Source organism: Homarus americanus, unplaced genomic scaffold (genome assembly GCF_018991925.1).
Source record: "Homarus americanus isolate GMGI-L3 unplaced genomic scaffold, GMGI_Hamer_2.0 scaffold25129, whole genome shotgun sequence".
In the NCBI taxonomy this organism is placed as follows: domain Eukaryota; kingdom Metazoa; phylum Arthropoda; class Malacostraca; order Decapoda; family Nephropidae; genus Homarus; species Homarus americanus.
Genome location: NW_024734008.1, coordinates 500,996 through 512,500, shown reverse-complemented (window position 1 = coordinate 512,500; position 11,505 = coordinate 500,996).

The window sequence follows — 11,505 nt, the reverse complement described above, 5'->3', positions numbered from 1 at the left end:
GGTATTGGAGATAGGCTTGAGAAGTGCCTATCTCACAGTGCCACAACACCATACCCAGTAGAGTGCTCCTATACCACACCCAGCCCTCAAGGATACAGACGACAAGGCAGACGACACAGGTACACAGGCAACACAAGTACAACAGGATGACACAGGTAGACAGACGACACATACACAGGCAACACAGGTACAGACAAATACAGGTACACAGGCAACACAGGTACAGGCAACACAGGTACACAGGTACACATGCAATACAGGTACACAGGTACAGGCAACACAGGTACACAGGCAACACAGGTACACAGGCAACACAGGTACACAGGCAACACAGGTACACAGGCAACACAGGTACACATGCAACGCAGGTACACACGCAACACAGGTACACAGGTACACGGGCTGTGGATGAGAAAATCGGAAAGAAGCAATTTACTGAGGGAAAATTACATGAGATCTGATGCTATTAAAGGTGTAAAGAGGAAGAGGAGGAGGAGGGAGGAGGAGGAAGAGGAGGAGGAGGAGGAGGAGGAGAAAGAAGAGGAGGAGGGGAGGAGGGAGGAAGAGGAGGAGGAGAAGAAGAGGAGAAGAGGAGGGAGAGGAGGAAGAGGAGGAGGAGGAGGGTGAGGAGGAGGAGTGAAAAGCAGAGGAAGAGGAGGAAGAGAGGAGGAAGAAGAGGAGGAAGAGGAGGAAGAGGAGGAGGAAGAGGAGGGGAGGAAGAAGAGGAAGAGGGAGGAGGAAGAAGAGGAAGAGGAGGAGGAAGAGGAAGGGTACGGAGGAGGAAGAGGAGGAGGAAGGGTACGGAGGAGGAAGAGGAGGACTGGAAAGGGTGGAAGGGAAGATACATGGGGTTATTAAGGTTTGTGTTGGAAGGAAGAGGAGGAGGATGAAGAGGAGGAGGAAGAGGAGGAAGAATAAGTGATAGGAGAATGATCGAAGGATGAGGAGGAGAATAGGATATAAAGAAGAGAAACAAGAGAATAAAAAATACGGAATAATGAGAGAGAAGGAGAAAGAGAGGAGAGGAGGAAGGGTGTAGAGAAGCAATAATGAGATGAAGGAAGGGAATGACAGAAGAGAGGAAAAAGATGAAGAAAAAAGAAGAGTGAGGAAGGGGAGAGGATTGAAAAATGGACGAGGGGAGAGTGATGAGAGGAGATGGCAGAGGGGAGGGAAGGACATGTGATGAAGAGAACGAAAAGGCAAAATGAGAAGGTGGTGACGAGAGAGAGAGAGAGAGAGGATAGTTAGTTATTCTACTGGTGGTCCGGGCATCACGGACTTCAGAGACAGGATTGAGAAAAAGCTCCAGTGGGATTTTTCAGTCATCTGAAGAGGAGGAGGAAGGAGGAGAATGAAAAAAGGAGGAGAAGACGGAGGAGGAGGATGAAGAAGAAGAAGAAGAAGAAGAAGAAGAAGAAGAAGAAGAAGAAGATGGAGGAGGAGGAGAAGGAGGAAGAAGGAGGAAAAGTAAAGTAAAAAACAAATATGTATAATAAAATATATATATATTACACTTAAAAATAAACATTAAAAAGAAACGTAAAAAAAAATAAAACATCGAAAAAAAATAAAAATTAAAAAATAATAAAGAAGAAATGGAAAACGGAAAAAGAAGAAACATGAAATAGGTGTTTTAATATTGGTCAGGTGTGGGCTGGTGTCTTAGCGGGGCGACATCCACTACACACTCTTTGACTACTTCTGACTCCAAACATCAAGGAGGATGTAATGATTGCTTATCAGACCACAGCTTACAGCCCAGAGAAATACAACACAAATAACAGTAAGTAGGTGAGCAGGGGAACACTCATAAGTTGACACACCCTAACGTAACGTAAATATAATGTTCTAGTAACTTCGATATAATGTTCTATTAATGTGTGTGTCATTGAGTGAATAATAAATAGCTGTACCATTAGAGGCTGTGTTCAGAAGATGTCCCCTAAGATAATATAAGTGAGAGTAACGAACCGGCCACACTACCCGAACCTCCTCACTTTAGCCTACGACTTAATATTCTATGTATACTTACATCTAAATCCCCCCATTACAAGTAGAAGGAGGAAGAGAAGGAGGAAGGAAGGAATGAAAGAAAAAAGTGTCAAATATAGAATGACTAAGGAAAGAAGACAGGGCGGAACGACGTAAGAAATAAGGAACGGAAGAAATGAAGAAATAGAGGAGGAGTCAAAGATAAAAGGAAGGAAGGAAGGCTAAGGAAGAGAAAATTAACCGTCACTTTCAGTTGAGGTTCTCAGCGTGTGGTAGGAGGAGGAGGAGGAGGAGGAGGAGGAGAAAGAAGGGGGTGAGGAGGAGAGACAAGATGATGTGATAATAACAATAAAAACCAAAATGAGAAATAGAAGAGGAACAACAACAACAACAACAAAACAAATAATAAGGAAATCAAACATAAACAAAAGACTTAACTGAACTTGATATGACCCCCCCCCGCTTCCCCCTCCTCCCCCCCACCGTCCCCCTTCCCGTCCTCCTCCTCCACCTCACCCCCTCCACCTCCTTCCTCCCCTTCCCCTCCTTCCTCCACCTCACCCCTTTCTCTTCAACCCCCTCCTCCTCCTCCTTCGTCCTCCTGCACCCCTCTCCTCCTCCATCTCACCCCCCTCTTCTCCCCCTCTCCTTCTCCTCCGCCTCCTTCCCTAGAGTCCTTCAGTATGGTAATATCTACACTAGAAGGATTCTCAGTAAAGCTCTCCTGTGAAATTTCTATTCTAATAAAATCGTCCTACATAACACTGGGTGGGAGGGGGAGGGGCTGGGGAGGGGGCGTGGAGGGGGGTTAGGGAGAGAGGAGGGGGAAGGGGGGATGGGGAAAGGGGGGTGAAAGAAGACGAGTGAGAGCTGAGCCACAAGTCTATTTACTTATGTGATAACAAATGGAATATTGAGAGACAGAAGGTGAGATATAGTGCCGGAGATATATTTTTCCTTAGCTCTCTCTCTCTCTCTCTCTCTCTCTCTCTCTCTCTCTCTCTCTCTCTCTCTCTCTCTCCTGAATGAATGATGGGCGGTGGTAAGTGTGTTTGTGTTTGTCTTGTTGACGTGAGGACACTCGTTCGACGCTATGAGTAGTGTTGGTGGAACTAACACACCTGGAGATTAAACCTGGGCAGGTAAACAACTTGAGAGAGAGAGAGAGAGAGAGAGACATTCTACCTGTATAAATAATCCTCCCATCTACCTGAACTAATCCTCCCTCTACCTGAACTAATCCCCCATCTACCTGAACTAATCCTCTCCCATCTACCTGAACTAATCCCCCATCTATCTGAACTAATCCCAATCTACCTGAACTAATCCCCCATCTACCTGAACTAATCCCCATCTACCCGAACTAATCCCCATCTACCTAAACTAATCCCCCCATCTACCTAAACTAATCCCCCATCTACCCAAACTAATCCCATCTATTCGAACTAATCCCCCATCTACCTGAACTAATCCCCATCTACCTGAACTAATCCCCACCTACCTAAACCAAATCCCCACCTACCTAAACCAATCCCCCATCTACCCAAACTAATCCCCATCTACCTGAACTAACTCCCCCACCTACCTAAACTAATCCCCCCATCTACCTGTATAAGTAAAACAACTCTACTTTCAACAAGAGCAAAATAAAATCTAATTTGTTCGCGATGGTCAATAAAAGGTGACTCGATTTATCTCGTTGTGAAGAAAATAATTGAAATTGTTTTATTGTTATTTGTATGGAAGAGACGACACTTATTATGAGGGAAGAGGGAGGGTATTTTGTCTGCCTCTCTGTTTGTCTCTCTCTCTCTTTCTCTTTCTGTCTGTTTCTGTCTCTCTCTCTCTCTCTCTCTCTCTCTCTCTCTCTCTCTCTCTCTCTCTCTCTCATAAGCTTCATTAGTCCAAAAGTATAGGTACACACACACACACACACACACACACACACACACACACACACACACACACACACACACACACACACACACACACACACACACACACACACTTCATCATCCTTGGAATAATCAAATCAAATATTAAATCTCTGACGTCATCTGAGAATATTCCATTTTCTCTCACCGTTTCCTCACCTCAATTACCTTCTGTTTATTCTCCAGTTAATATCTTCCTTCGTGTCATTGTTATTATGTTGCTCCTTCACTCACGACATTGATAAATAATTAATATCACAGGGTTTCTTGTTTATGTGAACCTGATATAAGGATTGAAGGTTTATTTTCAGTGTTACACAATAATGTTTTAGTATACCTCCATGTACGTTTTATACCGCCATGTACGTGTTATACGTCCTTGTACGTATCACACATATGGTGCATGTAACCGGTTCTTGAAGAGATAAGAAGAGAGATATTGGTATAATTATTATTATTATTATTATTATTATTATTATTACTATTATTATTATTATCATTATTATTATTGTTAGTATTATTATTATTATTGTTATTGTTATTATTATTATTATTATTATCATTATTATTATTGTTTGTATTATTATTATTATTATTATTGTTATTATTATTATTATTATTATTATTATTATTATTATTATCATTATTATTATTTATTATCATTATTATTATTATTATTATTATTATTATTATTATTATTATCATTATTATTATTATTATTATTATTATCATTATTATTATTTATTATTATTATTATTATTATTATTTTATCATTATATTATTTTAGTATTATTATTATTATTATTATTATTATTATTATTATCGCCATTACTATTATTAATATCATTAGCAAATAAGAAATAAAGTTTAAATCCGAGTAAGTCTACGGACATCTCCTCAGATTTCACTACAGTTCATCTATCTCTCTCTCTCTCTCTCTCTCTCTCTCTCAACTTCCACACAATTTCTTTAAACTTTTTCTTGGATCCACAGTTTAACCCCTTGAGTGTGATGACTTAATCTCGTTCGTATGATAACTTAAAACAAACAAACACACACACACACACACACACACACACAAAGTTCACTGACGATCATATTTCATTTCTGGTGAAAACTTGGAGTTAGCCATCTGGAAGGGGGTTGGGGGACGGAGAGGAGGGAGGAGGAGGAGGAGGAGGAGGAGGAGGAGGGAGGAGGAAGGGAGAGGAGGGAGGAGGGAGGAAGGAGAGAAGGCGGTGAGGGATGGGAGGATGTGGAAAAGACGAAGGGGAGGAAGTTGGTGAATGAGGGACAGTGAGGGAGGAAAGGTAGGAGGGACAGGAAGAAGTGTGTGAGGAGGGTATGAGAGAGTGAGGGAGAGTAGAAGGGATAAGGGAAGAAAACGTTGATGGAAGAGAAGGGAAGAGAGAAGGAAGGAAGGGATTGAGGGAGAATGGAGAAAAGAATTGAGAGAGAATGGAGGGAAGAATTGAGAGAAAGGGGAGGGACTGAGAGAGAAGATAAGAAAGGATTGATGGAGAAGGGGAAGAATTGAAGGAGGGCGAAATGAAGAAGGGAGGGATTGAGGAAGGAAGGGAGGGAGAATCACCCTAAATTTAACATGGTTCAATCTCTCTCTCTCTCTCTCTCTCTCTCTCTCTCTCTCTCTCTCTCTCTCTCTCTCTCTCTCTCACTACACAAAAATTACATAACAAAGACATATATATATTACCTTTAACCTGTTTGTCTCATCTCTACTCCCTTAACTAAATAAAAACAACAATCAAAACAACAAGAAAACAACAGCCCGAGTTGTCTTAATCAATGGTCCATTTTCTAACCTTCACACACACACACACACACACACACACACACACACACACACACACACACACACACACACACATTGTTTTTCCGTCTCTCAGTAATGATCATTTTCTTTGATAGGAAAATTGTCTTATTTTCTAACGTGTTTTTATCATTGTTTTTACCTTTGTTTTTGTGTTTGTGTTTTCATTATTTTCCGTATTGTTTCGTTTTCTTATTCAGGTTAGGTTAGGTTTTGAGTGATTCTTTTTGGCAATTTAGTGTTCGTTTTGGATTTTGTTAATTAAGGTCATTAATAGCTCTAATCTATGTTGTATCCATCATTAATTAGATAAAAGAGACGATAGTGCCACCTGGGGGAGATACAGTGTCACTATACACCTGGGAGGAGATACAGTGCCAACAAAGAAGTAAAGCTGACACCATAAGCTTAGTGTGCTGGCCAGGGATCCATCTTAAGCTTGGAGGTGTGAAAGTTAGCCAGAGAGAAGAGGGCTCAGAACGTGCTTACCATCTTGAGTGCGGGGGGACTCTAAGAGCTTGAGTACGAGGACCCTAAGTGTTTTTGTACTCACGGGCTTAGACGTCATTGATGTACTCAAGGGGTGAATCACCGTACTCATGAGTGATAAAGAGGAGACGCACGGATGATGAAGCAAGTGGTGAGACGCACGGATGATGAAGTGAGTGGTGAGACGCACGGATGATGAAGCAAATGGTGAGACGCACGGATGATGAAGCAAGTGGTGAGACGCACGGATGATGAAGCAAGTGGTGAGACGCACGGATGATGAAGTGAGTGGTGAGACGCACGGATGATGAAGCAAGTGGTGAGACGCACGGGTGATGAAGCAAGTGGTGAGACGCACGGATGATGAAGCAGTGGTGAGACTACGGATGATGAAGCGTGGTGAGACGCACGGATGATGAAGTGAGTGGTGAGACGCACGGATGATGAAGCAAATGGTGAGACGCACGGATGATGAAGCAAGTGGTGAGACGCGATGATGAAGCAGGACACGGATGATGAAGCAAGTGGTGGACGCACGGATGATGAAGCAAGTGGTGATACGCACGGATGACGTGGTGGGCACGGATGATGAAGCAAGTGGTGAGACGCACGGATGATGAAGCAAGTGGTGAGACGCACGGATGATGAAGCAAGTGGTGAAATCAGGTTGATACAGGTTTTCGAGTTTATTCAACAGAGAGTGAAACAGGAATGTGTTTGAAAGAAGAGAAAGAAGAAAGAGAAGAGAAGAGAAGAAGAGAAAGAGAAAGAGAAAGAGAAGAAGAGAAGAAAGGCGACTACTGTTGGCCATTGACGAAGAGATAAATAGGCTGAGAGAGACGAACTGAGAGACTGGTTAGAGAACGAATATAAAGAGAGAGATAGAGAGAGACAGACAGGCAGACAGAAGACAGACACAGAGAGAAAGAAAGACAGAAACAAACAGACAGACAGACAGATAGAGATTTCCCTCAAACTTTCGAACACTTACGAACTCGACCCACTGAAAGGAGAGAGAAGAGAGAGAGAGAGAGAGAGGATACAGTACCGAGTCGTATGTAACCAGCGTTTCACTATATACAAGTTGAATTTAAAGGGAATGGTATTGTGTATAAGGCATAGCTTCACACACACACACACACACACACACACACACACACACACACACACACACACACACACACACACACACACACACACACACACACACACAAACATTCAAAGTTTCCAGAGTCTGACGCTTTATTTTATTTGTGTACATTTCTCTTCTCTTTTTCTTTTGCTATACATGTGTTTATTCTCTTATTTAACATCTCTTCTTCTCCTTCTTTCGTATCTAAATTAACCTTAGTTGTGTCGACCGTCTGGTGTGTGTGTGTGTGTGTGTGTGTGTGTGTGTGTGTGTGTTGTGTGTGTGTGTGTGTGTGTCAGGTTGGTCCAATAACAATAATGTTTTTATCTAATTTATTTTAGTCACTTTGTGTTGTTGTTATTTTTATATATTTTACTTTTTATTAGTATTAACGTATTTTATTTTGTTAAAGAATATATCAATTTTATTAACAGATGGAATAAACCTCTTTATTTCTTAGCTGTTTTTATTTTATCCAACACCCGACGTGTACCACCACCACTATCACCATAACCACCATCACCACAACCAGTATCACCATAACCACCACCATATCACCATAACCACCATCACCACAACCAGTATCACCATAACCACCACCACTATCCCCCACCCCTCCCACCAGTACTATAACTACAACAATCAACCTCACCACAACCACCATTACTATCACCATAACCACCCCCACCACTCAACCCCTTCCCTCCCACCCCCTCCCCGACCCTCACCACCACCATAGTTAACTAAGGCGACAGGGGAGGGGGGTGCCAAATAGGCTCTCAGGCTGGCACTCGTTAAGGAGAGTGCCAGGCACCCCATGATACAGTGGTGCCTTCCCATGCAGCCTTAACTCCCTGGTGTATGAAGACAGACAGACAGACAGACAGACAGAGAGACAGATTCACTATTATGACCAGATGATTGCAATTGTCACAAACACATCGGGTCACAAAAAATATTTCTCTCCTTCCTTTCATATTCCTGTTTTCCTTCCACCTCTCTTCTCTCACTACTCTCTCCTTCTCTCACTTTCTTTTTCCTTTCTCCTATACTTATTTCGCTCTAACTCAGGTTTTCTATTCTCTCTCTCTTTGAGAGAGAGAATAGAAGAGAGAGAGAGAGTGTGAGAGAGACGCTTGCACGCAGATGACAGAGAACAACGTAAGTTATCCTGACTGTAGTGTGTGTGTGTGTGTGTAGTGTGGTGTGTGTGTGTGTGTGTGTGTTTAAAGGTGACGGTATCCCTGTTTACTTCACCCAGCAGAGAGCAGCAGCACCTTACTGGAGTCTATTGGCACAACACCTGTAAAGTAAACAACAACTAGACGAACGGACGGACAAACGTAAACAACAGGTAGACAGACAATTGGACGGACGTAATCAACTAAACAGACAGACAGACAAACATAAGCAGCAGGTAAATGGACGGACAGACAAGCGGAAGAACGGACGTAGAGACGGATAGACAGAAACAAACAAACACACAGACAGACACACACACTGTATATACCCCAGACCAGAGACGATGCTTCTTACATGATTAATAAAACAAAATAAATATAATAAACGAATAAAAACAATTAATAAATACATAAGTGAATTAAAAACTGAAGAATTAATTCACACATAAAAAAAAAAATCACAAATAAATAAAAATTTGACAAAAATAAAAAAGTAAATATATAAATTAATGAATAAGAAATATTTTGATTTTAAACATAAAATTAAATAGTAACTTATGAAGAAGAAAATGACAATGTTAATTTATTTAGAGAATAATAAAACATAATAAAAACATTGTATATTAACGTACCAGTAATTATCGGATGGTACACCTGAGCCAACTCACCTGTGGATGAAGAGAAAGTTAGTGATTATAATTATGACAAAGTTAGGTACACACACACACACACACACACACACACACACACACACACACACACACACACACACACACACACACACACACACACACACCACACACACACACACACACACACACACACACACACACACACACACACACACACACACACACACACACACACACACACACACACACACCTTCTCACCGTTAGACAATAATTAATGGTCAAATCGTTCCCTCCTCTTCAGCTATAACCACCTGCCGATTAAACCACCAAGTAAACTAATTAAGGTCACGGGGAGAATGGGGAGGGGTAAGGGAAGAAGGAGGAGAAGGAACAGAGTGAGAATAGAAAGAAGGGAAGAGGAGGAGGAGAAATGGTGAGGGAAAGGGGGAGGAGAAAGGAAAGGAAGAGAGAAAGGAAGGAAGAGGAGGACAAGAAGGGGGAGAAGAAATGTGTATTGACATTGAGGGAAGGGAAGGGAGGTGTGAAGGGTGTGTGAGATGAAAGGGGGAGGGAAAGGTGGTTTGAAGGGGGTGTAAACAAGGAGAGGGAGGGGAGGAAAGGGTGCGTGAAGGGGGTGTAAGCAGGAGGAGAGGGGAGAGAGAATCAGACACTGGTCAGGTACATGAAGACACCGTAAACTAGGTCATAGACTAGTGCCTCTGACACCTTGATCTCACTCTCTCAAGGCTCGATCAAAACAGCTCCCTTATACATGATAGTCTCCCTTATACCTCCCTTATACGTGATAGTCTCCTTATACATGATAGTCTCCTTATACTCTTATACGTGATAGTCTCCCTTATACCTCCCTTATACGTGATAGTCTCCCTTATACCTCTATACATGATCCTTATACCTCCCTTATACGTGATATCCTTATACCTCCCTTATACGTGATAGTTCCCTTATACCTCCCTTATACGTGATAGTCTCCTTATACCTCCTTATACGTGATAGTCTCCTTATACCTCCGTGAAATGTTATAACTCCTTAAGTATTCATAAATCCTAATGTAACTCAAAAATTTACACACACACACACACACACACACACACACACACACACTACATCTATGAGGGAACTACTACACCACGTGAGGCCCCTCATAACACCATCTGTGAGGGAATTACTACACGTGAGGTCCCTCCTAACACCATCTGGGAGAGTTACTACACTACGTGTTTGCTGTTCAACACCTACATTAATCTGTATGTTCACTGTATGCCTTTACCTTTCTAATGAAGGCTTTGTTAAACCATCAATGTATGTAATAAGTCATTTATGTCCAATGTATATTTTCAGCCTTCGGGCTGCAGAACTTTTCAATAAACCGTTAATTATATATTATTATTATTATTATTATTATTATTATATTATTATTATTATATTATTACTGCAACAGCACACACACACACACACACACACACACACACACACACACACACACACACACACCACCTAAGACTCTTCGTTCATCCTCTTTCTTACGTAGCTTTATGAAGGACTTAGCTTAGGATGAGAGAGAGAGAGAGAGAGAGAGATCAGCAAAGGTAACCTCGCTTTAATATCTAATTAATGTTGGTAATTGTCCTCTTTTCTTGTCTTTCTCTCTCTCTCTACCTTTGTTCTCTTATTTTCTATCTATCTATCTATCTACCTATCTATTTGTCTATCTATCTATCTGTCTGTCTGTCTATCTGTCTGTCTGTCTGTCTGTCTGTCTATCCATTTTCACCACTCACTCACTCACTCACCCTGGCACCAAAGTAGTCATCACCTCACCGCTGAGAGTTAAAGCAGAAGTTATAAGAGGAGACAGAGTACCGGGTCTCAGAGGTGTTTAGTCTCTTATTACTGTAGTGCTCAGTGTGCTCTTATTGTTGTTGTTGTTGTTATTGTTGTTGTTATTGTTGTTGTTATTGGTATTGCTGTTGTTATTGATATTATTATTATTATTATTATTATTATTATTATTATTATTATTATTATTATTTCTGTTCTTGTTGCTATAAAGGTGTTTTAATGAGCGTAAATATTAGGTACTATTTCAGGTGTGTGGAAAGTAATACAGAGTTTTATATCGCGTTTAATATTCCGGTTTTTATAGTAATTATCACAAAGTAAGGTAAGATAACACGTGCTAGATTACACCCCTTTGGAGTTACATGTAATTAAGTATTTTTTTTAGTGTTATTATCATCCTTGTCGTCTAAATCATGTAATTGCAATCATAGTTGTGAAAAATAACCA